Genomic DNA, 12,068 nt, shown 5'->3' with positions numbered 1-12,068 from the left:
CAAAGTGCCTTAACCTCAACACACGCAGGACAGGATGCAGATCTCCGGTGTCAAAGCCCTGCACGTTACACCCATCCATCCAGCCTGACTGCCTGTCTACGACTTGTATACGGTACAAAAATGTAGAACATCCTTCAATGGATAAACATTGGCAGTGAGTATAATTCAGGCTGCAATAATGTTTTCCATCAAAACATAACTGGCTAAACCAATTTGAAATGTAATTTGTAGGACACAGGATTGACTGTCCGGGTTTTGGGTGCAAATAGCTTTCCAATGCAATGAGTGATTATGATAGTGCCAACACTTTGGGTGCACTTCAATTGCTTTTACCTGTAACTAAAGTGGTAGCAATGTTGCCGTGTGTCCTACAGCGCTATCACAACAAGTAGAAATGGAGGCCAAAACTATGAAAGCATTGGAATGATCTTTAAATGAGGTGTCATTTTGTCTGCAGGACTGATGAAGCCGCATCTGACCAGCACACACTCATAGAAGGAGACATACAGAGACAGAGAGGCAGACACGGAGACAGAAAGCAAGGCAGACCGGTAGCGACGGGTGCAGCAGGTGCAGAAGAGAGTGACAGACATAGACAGACACAGGAGAGAGACAGAAATGAGAGAGAGAGAGGGCGGAGCGGAGGAGGATGGTGAGCTCCCCGGGCTGTGAACCTGCCATGTGTAGAGGCATGCTGCACCATCTGTGTTGAGACTGTTTACGCAACACACCACTGCAGCAGACACCCTGCAGATACACGCCCCGTACCACCTTGCCTCGGACATCACAGGGCAGGGCGGTGGCACGCTTCGCTTGGTGCAGAAATGAACTCAGCAACAAAAATAACAACTACAGCAAAAACAGGCACGACAACAAAAGAAAGTCAGGGAAGGGACAGGCCACACCAAAACACTGGGCTGACACCAAACACAGAAATGATATATTAAAGGTCCCATATTATAAAAAAGTGAGATTTTCATGTTTTTTTTTATCATAAAGCAGGCTTAAGTCCTATATAAATACTGTGAAAGTATCAAAACGCTCAATCCACAGGGAAATACACACAGCCAGTATTCAGAAACTCTGCATTTGAAACAAGCCGTCAGGATTTCTGTCCATTCGTGATGTCACAAATATACAATATTTAGACCCTTTACGCAGTTTTAAACGTAAACATTCTAAATGTGTCCCAGTTTATTCCTGGTTGCAGTGTATGTGAATGACATCATCTGACAGGAAGTACACATGGACCCAAGCTGTTGCCTAGCAACGCAATTCTGTTGCAATTCCATGGCAATTCCGTCAAAATGCGCTAAAACGGAGCATTTCAGACAGAGGGTAAATACAGGTATATTCAGGCCAACAGTATGAGGAAAATAAAGGATTTTTTGAACATTACAGCATGTAAACATGTTCTACCAGAAACACAAAATACAAGTATGAACCTGAAAATGAGCACGATATGGGACCTTTAAAGAATAATGTACAAACTTTAATTACAAGAAAGATACACACACACACAACAACAGCAGAGCTAACAAAATCAAATGGGACAGAATAGAGGAATAAAAATGAAAAGAAACATGGCAGCATATTACTGCCACCGCTTGCTACCCTGCAACTCAACAGGACCCTAAACAGCAATGACAGCCATTGACTGTTCCCTGTCATGAGGCCCAGAATCTCATGCAAACACCAATCATAACAGATTTAAATTTATCAGAACCGCAAACAATGAACCACGACACAGCCACCACAGTGTCTGTCGCAGCTACACGCAGCGAGAACAAAGAGAGGCAAGAGAGAGTGAGAAAGAAAGAACAAGACAGAAAGAACAAACAACAGAAGTGATGTCACACGTATTGACAGAGAAGGGAAGACATGATGAGGTTTGTGAGGAGGAGGAGGAGGAGGAGGAGGAGGAGGAGGAGGGAGGAAAATCAGTGTGAGAGAAAGAGGGGCAGAGCAAGTGGGGTAAAAAGAAGGCCATGAAAGAATGACCGGGGAGACAGAGAGAGGCTAGTGCGTGGTGACAGTGCTGTCGTGTCTTGGCGGTGCCAGCCAGACTCCAGAGATGTCTTCAGCAGACACTGGCTGCTCAGAACGTGACCTCTTTGTGTGGAACCAGAATAAATATCCAGAGAGAGGTGGTGGCGAAAGATAAAGGCATGAGTTTTTCCAAAAACATCTTAGAAATATGACAATTGTCATCAATTGACCTTTCCCTAAACCCCCTTCCACCAAACAGTGAGGCTGTATTAAGAGCAATTCTAAACAAAAGTTTGGAGAGTTGGGTCTTTTTTACCACCTGGTTAAACCAAAAATACAAGAGTATACATGAGCACACAGTGTGTTTGTTTCTGCTAACACTAGCATGTGTGGATTTTTATTTTGTGGAGGTTACAGGTTATGTTGGAAAAAGACCCATTCAGGACTAACACGCACTGAAAGACATTAACATCAGTCATGGATGCTATTACATGTATTTTATTACCTCTCGGTTAGACTACTGTAATTCTTTGTATGTGGGTTTCGAACAGTCGTCTCTTCGCTGTCTGCAGTTAGTACAAAATGCAGCTGCTCGCCTTCTGGCTGGAAAAAGAAAACGTGATCACATATCACCAGTTTTGGCCTCTCTCCACTGGCTCTCTGTCCGTTTCCGGATTGATTTAAAGATGTTATTGCTTGTTTTTAAGGTTTTAAATGGGCTGGCACCACCTTATCTAGCGGAACTATTATATTGCACCTTCATACTCCAGTTAGAGCACTGAGGTCGACCAATCAGATGCTCCTGGATGACCCCAGAATTAAACTCAAAAACAGAGGCGACCGAGCCTTTGAGGTGGCTGCCCCTAATCTCTGGAACAGCTTACCTCTACATATTAAAACTGCTCAGACCGCAGAATCATTTAAGTCGCTGCTGAAGACTCACCTCTTGCTCACCTCACCAAACTAAACTTGTCTTTATACTAAAATAACTTTCTTATGTAAAGACAAAACATGTACTGTTTGAAAATACTAACAACGAACCATCATTTTAACCTTTTTGTTGCTTGTCCAAGGAACTTATTACGTATTTCTATGATGGACATCAGAAAAGACTGTTATGATAAATGAATAAATGTCTGATATTACATTTTGTCTTACTTTACTGTCCTATGATACTAGGGCTAACTGACTCCATCTCACAATACAAGAACAAAGCTGTGTCTTTATTTCCACGTCCTCTACATGGATCATCAACTGGAGTTTGTGTGATATCATGTACTGGAGCAAAAAGTCATTTAGCACAAGGAAAATGGGAGGAATGCATCACTGCTACAACGACACAACCTCAGTGCTGAAACCAAAGATAAATCTCCACTAAAATCAAGGGGACATGCGATATCAAGGCTTCCATATCACTATCAGTGACTTATGCAGATCACAGTATGTCGGACTAACCTGCTCCAACCCTATACATCATACATCAGAGAGAAAGCGGTAACATATTTTATGGCACGGTAGCAAAAAGTTCATTTGAGCAAGGTGCACTTTAACTGCACCAAGGTCACCTCAATAATATAACACAAGATCAAAACCGCAAACTTGTTTATTGGAAAATCTGCCCATCTGGCTGAGCATCTCGGCTGGCAGCAGGATGAAAAGATGACTCAAAGAAATAATGTTGGGGAACGAGGGGAAAGTAAGCGATGTGAATCATGAGCAAGGCCTGGCAGGTCCCGATTGGCTCCATAGTGGAAACCAGACCAGACTGAGCCAGACTAGGCCGGGTGCCCAGCGCTGCCACCTAGGGCAGTGGACCAACAGAGAGGCGCTAGTTGAATGAGTATGCCTATTCATTTTGCCAACTGTGCAGCCAGCTAGGCAGGGCATGGATGCAGAAACAGAGACAGAGAAAGATGAGAGTTTTAGGAAGACATCATGGTCATGGCTGGAAGGGTTTGGAAGAGCGAAGACTTTGGAAAAAAAAAATCAGGAATGGAGAGGAGGACGGGAAGAGATAATGATGTATCTGCTTCGCACAATGGGGACAGCAGGACAGCAGCAGTGGTTTGACCTCTGGATGACGAAGCCTGTGTGCTGGTGCTGTCTGTGCTATGCTTCTTACCGTAATTAGAAAACGTTGACATCGTAAAGTACAATACAGGTGCTGCTTCGGCCCCATTAACTAATTGATTCTGCATGCCTTACATTACTGTCGACCTTTCACAGCATATAATACGTTCAATACTTAGCCATTGTTGTCAGTTCATGTCGGTACAGTTGTGACGAACCCTCAAATCCATTAGGTGTCCCCGTGTCCTGTTTGCTGGCTCTTCTTTGTGTTGCAGGTTTTGGGTCGTCATCACACCGGGGCCGGTGTGATTGTCCCTGATATAAAGATCAGCACCTTGACACAGAGCTCCCTCTACTCTTCCCTTGCCAACACAGCTGCTGTTTTGTTTTGTTGATTCAGACATTTCCACACACCCACAGATGCTAACATTACTGATTACTGACATTCCACATTTGTTTTATATATTTATTGTTAGTTTTAAATAAATATGCCATTTTACTACTTTTAAATTCGTCTGGTCTCCCATTTTTTGTTGCAGCATTTGAGCCAGGCTGTATTAACAGTAAACAAAATAAATAAAATCATCTAGCTTCTTGAAGCATTTAGTCTGGTATTCTGCCCTCAGTATGAGTGTAGGTAGGCGCACAATAATGCAGATAGCTGCCAATAAAGGTTGAAGACAGGGCTTTGAAGCTTTTACAGGAAGCAGCTGTGAAACTGTGAAAACGTATTGGACATTTATTGGACAGCAAGTCCAATGATAGAGATTACAAATTAGAGAAAAGGCAGATATCCTAAACAAGCGTTAGACCAAAAGGTACTGTAAAGATGAATTAGTACAGTCATAAAAGTATACTGTCAAATGAATTACAGTGTTCCTCATGCCAGGAAGAAACAAAGTATCACCACTGAGATATCACCATTAAGTCCCCACCGGGAGTACAACACAGTGAACAATCTAGTAGCTAAATACAGTGGAAACCGCTTACAGTGATCACGTCTGTCCGGGTCAAATTGATCACTATAAGCGGATGATTCTTATAACCAAATTTTTGTTGTTGTGCATCATTTTTCATGCAGATTACCATGTAATTGACATTTGTATATTTCTTAAATGAATACAAAGTAATGAAACGGACCACTTCGCTATTTACTGGCTCGTTTCTTCTGCCATATTCCAGCCGCCTGTGTGCCGCAGAGCCGGTTAAGGATCGGCAAAATTTCACTTTGGGGGTATTACTGTACATGACCAGGCATTATCAATTCACTTGACGAGGGCGATTTCCCTGTGCACATTCATTTTTCATTCAGAGATGACTTTCCTTTCCTCGTCACAATATCAATGTGCACGCAGCATCAGCCTCAGGTTTCCAGCCGGAGAGCAGACGGTCCGCGAGGCAAAGCATCAAGAGAGTTAAGTATAACACAAAAAGAAAGTTAGATTAACATTAGTCTAACTTAGATTTAAAATGTTTTTCCATATATTGTCATGTATGAAAAGACCCAAAATGAACACCAAGCGGACTACTTGATTACTATAAGTGAATTATTTAAACAGCGTTTGTATAGGAATGATTCTGTCCCAAGCTTTTTGATCACTGTAACCGTGATCACTATAAGCTGTTTTCACTGTAAAATCAACAACATTAAAAGTAAAAAGAGTAAAATACACAACAGTTAGCCTAACTGTAATTCAACAGCTACTTAAATGTTGTCTTAGCATCACATTAGCCTCAGAATAGCTCGTGCAATGCTAGATTAGGTAGGACTAAACTGATCACAGAAAAACTAAATTAACAAATAATTATTCAACACAAAACAGATATAATAAAAGGAGTAGCTACAGATCCAACAAGTGCATTTGTGGAGTAGATAAAAGATGTCTGTTAATATTTACTTGGTCACAGATCTGACAACATGGTGGATGTAACGATGTCAAGTTAAACCGCTATGGAACTGTGTCACTGCTACTGCAATGTTCAACTGACACAAACTACTGATGGCACTTTGTGTCAAATTCATGGACTGCTCTGAGTTTTGAGTGTTTTTCAAATAAGAACTTCCTAAATCAACATCATACTTTATTCATGATCACTCATTTGTGTCTCCCGAGTGACATTTATTGAAACTATTCCTAATGAATGCAGGACTTATTGGCTGCTGTCTCTAAAATGTAAGAAGTCAGACCTTCCTTAAAAACACCACACAGCTCAAATGTGTCATTGGTAAGAAAATAAAGGTGAGTCATTGCCAAGTATGATGAATCCATGCCAGTTTCGAGCCTCTATAAGTTTATATTGCACCATCATGAATGAAATAAATAGCTACCTGCAAGGTACAAAACAAGTCAACAAACTCATGTTGTGGAAAAATGGTTGGCAGTAACATTAAGTATACATGATTTGTAGTTAATGGGCTAAAACAGTCCTGTCATGCATTCCACTGGAGAAAAACAACCCCGTTAGCTACTGAACTCTTGCAACATGTTGCACAGATTACTGTTACACTAACATCAATTTATTAGCTTGAGTTTTATTGACATTCATCCATCATGTTTCTGTATATGCTTGAACTCATAAAGCATTACTGCGGCGTATCTGTAGATGGACAAGCAGCTCCTGGGGCAGGGGAAACAAAGACGTGGGCTAATTTTAGACATGCTGCAGCACAAAGCAAAAACGCCACTGAAAATTAGAAGCAGGCTTGTGCTTAATGGGATGACGACTGATGCTGGCGACATGTTTCGTAACTCAGTGAAATAGATTTGTAATACCGCCAGATGTAGAAGCAAACTAACTAAAAAGACAAAACTAAACTTTATATGTCAGAGTAGTTTAGAGGATGATTTTTAAGGACTGCAGTTTAGAAAGTTGAGGGTCAGTAATAAAGAGTGGACAGTGTTATAAGAGTTATAATAACCCCCCTGTCCAGAGGAACACTTTGGACCTGAAGATATAGAGGAGAAAAGAAGCTTTAAGAGCTGTGGGGTAAAGTGTCTTTATCTGTACAGGAAGCGGAGACTGCTGGGTCAAGTGGGGCTCGTGGCTGGGTAGAGTAGATAGTGAAGTTGGAAAGTGTTGGAAGGATCATAAGGCTGTGAGAAAAGAAGACAAGTTTCAGGGAGAAGCAAGGTGTCCCTGTTCAATTTCAAAAAAATGAAACAAAATTCCATTCAAGTCAGCAACCTTTATATAATCACGTAGGGAAGACACTGGGGTTATGACTTCTTCTGTCTGTGCCCTGCAGCAAGACGCAACTCTACAAGGATAATAACAGAGTTCAAAAACAGGCAGGAACACACAGTTGAAACGAATACAATTCTAGAATAGAAAGGGAAAACTGATAATTTGGGAAACATTTGTTTGTGTGTGGACTGGTCACAGGTGGGTTATTGGGGCTGAAAGCAGAATGGTCATTTTGGCAGGAAAACAAAAAGAGAGAGCAGCACTGAATATTTGATGCTTTTCTGCTGGAAATAAACGATGGTGCTGAAAGATGAAAGCCAGAGGGATGATATGTGACCATTTTAGTCACTATCAAAACAGAAAAATAAACTACTGTATGTGTGTGTGAACACACTTTGGCATGCAGTGCCAATTGTATGGCAGCAGCTCAAGAGACGGTGTGTTTGATAAGAAGAAGTGTGTATGACAAGGAATCAAAGGGAGAGGAAGCGTCACAGAGAAACCTTAGTTTTAACAACTGCAGAGTTAACAGAGCAACACAAGTGACTGAAGTGCAAAGTTCAAAGGAAATATGACAATATTTCATGAAAACCTGCACCTTAAAAAAATAAGCGAGTGAGTGTCAAGTCTTAACAAAGCAGGGCAACGCTGCCCAAATGATAAGACTCAGATCATATAACTGGTATAAAAGCAAATGCTGGTAAAAGTGCAAATTTGTTTTGCTATGTTGTCATGGCTGTTGTGTAGAAATTAATTGCATGTTTGTTTCATAGCCTTATGTTAATCTTTTTTTCTAGATTTCATTAAGATTCACCCCACTTTGATCCATGCCAGTTGGGCTGGGATCAGTTTTCATATTAATACAGGGTTTTTTCTAATGGTCAGAGCTGACAACAGGCTCTTGGATTACATCCACAAAATACCTCAAATATGTCACAAATGGGCTACAGATGTTTTCGGACCAAAAGAGGGTGCCTTCATCCACTTTATTATTAATGTATATCAAGGTTAGCAGTATTCTCATTTCTAAATCCAATTACTGCAGTGCCAACCTATTTCCAAACCTCCTTGGACAGGGCTGGTTGAGTGCCAAAGAATGTTTCAATAATTTAGTCATCCAATTTCGAAAGTATTGCACACAGATTCTGTATAACAGGACTTAAAAATTAAGTTTAAAGGATCTCTATTCGATAGCCAGAGCATTAATATTGCATCAAACAACTATTTGCTATGTAAAGATACAGAGGAGTAATGTCGTCCTGAGCAGAGAATGAAGTCACTCTCCCTCAGTGTGTGTTGTAATCTGAGCTTCTCCTTGCTTTGTTGACATAGCCGGGCCAGCCACGCGTGCTTTTAGTGCATGTGAGCGTGCCCCACTGGCTAGCTCATGGCCACTGCTCTCATACGGCGGTTACAGCTGATACGCCGTCACGACCGACAGCGTCGTCACGGAAGTGTTGCACCCACCTGCACCATACGGTTCCACCTCAGGTTAACACGGTTAGCTCTTTCAGCACTGTTTCCTTTGTTTTCACTGTAAGCACTGTTAGCACCGTTAGCAACGAGCCGCCGGCTCAGATGTCGCCATGTTGAGAGCCGTGCGAAGGCAATAGAAATGCTCCCAATCTTGCATTTAGCACTTTTAAATCAGAGAGAGTCAAAACCTTTTAAACAAACTTGGCTTACATGTCAATCTTTTGAAATGCAGTGGCAAGCACACAGTACAGCTTTTCTGATTCCTTTCATGTGCTGAAAGAGGCAAAGCGCTATTTCTATACAGCTTCCTGCAGGCTACCATATATCCTTTTGGACATTAACTCAACTGTCAAATAATCATATTAACTGGGCATACTGGGGAAATTAGGTTCCTGGGAACCTCTGAAACATGAAAACGTTTTAACTGAGCTGTTGCCTTTATCTGGTTATTCACAGTATAAACCGCCTGTAAAAGGACTGACACTTTCAGAAATGTGGGGAATACTGACAAAGGTTTAGCAGGTTGGTCATATTGTTATTCAGATAGTGTAGTACTAATATAGCACCACTTTCTGCTGGAAAACACAATGATAAATATTTTAATTACCAAGCACGCATAAGAGGCAATGGCATGCAAAGCAGATTGTTCTTGACACAACACAGATTTATCGTGACTATTGTTGCTGCTATTGTTCACTTTTTATTAGCTGCTCTTTGCTTGCTTGTCCATTGTGAAGGGTTATTCCCTTATAAAAGCGGACTGGTGCTATCTGTGCAGCTTAATACTATTGTTGTGACTCTTAGCTGTTGTTCATCTTTCACAAAAGACACTCATGATCGTGTCTCCTTTGTCTTTTGAAAGTAGTGGTTGTCAAAGGCTCGAGACAAGTATAGTTGCACAGAATACTGTATACACAAACACACACAAACACACACACAGTGTAGTACTTTGTCTATAGTCCACACACACTGATCCACACACACACACACACACTTATGAATGCACTCACAAATGCACACTTCAACGTTTTGTCAATGGTAGGAGACTACGACCACAGTTAGAAAAGCTGTTTGTACGATGAGTTCACTGTTCACACTGAAACACCAAAACAGTTACAGGTAGAGGTGTTCAGTACATGTATGAACGAGTCTAACAACAAATCTTCAAACTGAACTGACTATACTGACCAAATAAGAAGCTTTTAGCAGTGGAGCTCCCGTCACTGGTGACTGAGAGGCCGTGATACACCTTACTTCGTTGTTAAAAGCCTATTAAAGGGCCACAAAAGCCACAGAAACAATCATGATCTGATAAGTCACTCGTGAGTAATAGGCTGCTGAGCTATTAACCTTATGTGCAGTGCTTGTATAGGTTAGTTTTGTACTAAACTGAGCGTGACAGCAAGGACCAGAAACCGATTGAATGTACTAAAAACAAAGCGCCTTAGAAGGGTGATATGTTGATTTACGGTTGTATGTACTGAAGTCCTTTTAAATGATGATGCAACCGCTTAGCTTAAAGGAAGAAAAAAAGAATGAACTTAATAGTCCGTGACCACGAATCTTTGACCTGAACTAAACAAAATGATTTGAATCAGCAAAGTGATTTGTGATTTCTACCATCTTGTCTTCTTTACCTTTAGTATGAAAAAAACAAAGCAGTGTATTTCCTTCATAAACTTGGTAGGGAGGGAAGCAGGTTGAACGGAAAGAGCATTTTAACAAACATGCACGGTTTCTGTGTTTGGTCTTAGAGTTTGACTCGTGGGCAAATCCCGGGTCTGAAAAGTGAAGCCAATGCAGAAAAGCCTTAAACTTGCATTCTTTCTAACAGCCAGCAGGGGGAGACTCCTCTGGTTGCAAAAAGAAGTCTGATTGTATAGAAGTCTATGAGAAAATGAGCCTACTTCTCACTTGATTTATTACCTCAGTAAACATTGTAAACATGAGATTATGGTCTCAATCACTAGTTTCAAGACTTCTTCAATACAGCATGATGTTCATTTAATAAATTATGGTCCCATTTAGAGACAAATAGACCATAAAGCAGGGGATGCTTTAGGGCGGGGCTACCTCCAGTCTGGGAGTTGTCCGGTCTAGAAGTTGTCCGTTTTTTTTATCTTACAACTTTAACCCTTTCACAGTATGTTTTCAGTTCAGCGTTCAGTTGTACATAGCTCCACCCTCTCGTGTCACATCTGGTTCCAAAAGACCAACATGGCGAAGGCCAAATACCAAGATGGCAACAGCCAAATACCAATATGGTGAAGGCCAAAATGCCTAACTTGAGGCTTCAAAACAGCCGTCTACAACCCATTGAGTGATGCCATGGTGACTACATCCACTTGTCATATACAGTCTATGGGTTTGACACACCAGCAACTCTTTCGGAAATCAATTCACTTCAATAGAATTGCCTCAATTGCTTGTGGAGCTTAAATAAATGTGTGTGTTGCTTTCACATTGGGTTCAACTTAGATAACATGCAAATTATCACTGGTGACCACTTGCTAACTTGCTTTCCTCTAAGCAGAGTCTAAAATTGAGATCCAATTTTATGTAACCCTGTTCATCTGAATAGGAAGCACCGTCAACTTCTCATTCGTATCCATTTTGCCTCCAACAAAACTGGCCACATCCAATCAAATCCAATGGTGGCCCCTGCACAACCCCCGAGTCACTACGATGTCAGTGAGCTTTGAATTTTTCCATTTTCTGGTGTGACCAAGCACTTAACAGGGTGAAACTATGTTATGTTGCCTCTCACTGAATTTGAGTTTCTGTTTGGCTCAACAACAGGTGTTATCATGGATACAGCTTAATGTTAAAAACTCCCCCACCCACAAAACATCATGAGACCCTGCAGGGGGTTTTCAAAAAATCAATTTTCAATGGTTGAAAACGCCATGAAAGGCCAGAGTGAGGAAAAACAAAGCTGTTTTCAAATATATCCCCATTAGTGAACACTGGGTTCAACTGTTTGCTTGCTTTTGAGCATCCTAGAAGTCAGCTATCATCTGTGGCCAAGCTCAGTCAGCCCTGCAGGACCGCAGCCACACACTGAGGTAAGTCCATTAGACACTTATTAGACCTAGAAAAGCACAGCAACCCCCGACTGCAGAAACCAGAGAGTATGTTTGTGTGGTGTCCAGCCGAACTTAGTTTGCCTCATCACACACACCAGAGCTTGCAAACAGCTTTGACAAGTACACGCCGAGACACAACTCAGTAGACATAAATACACACACTCAGACACACACACACACTCCCCCTATCGCTCTCGTTGGGACTCTGTGTTCTGCCGGATCTCAGTGTGAGTCTCAGTGTGTGAGTCTGGTTTTTTTTTT

This window comes from Sebastes umbrosus, chromosome 8, assembly GCF_015220745.1.
Source record: "Sebastes umbrosus isolate fSebUmb1 chromosome 8, fSebUmb1.pri, whole genome shotgun sequence".
Taxonomy (NCBI): Eukaryota; Metazoa; Chordata; class Actinopteri; order Perciformes; family Sebastidae; genus Sebastes; species Sebastes umbrosus.
This window is presented reverse-complemented; position numbering follows the sequence as displayed.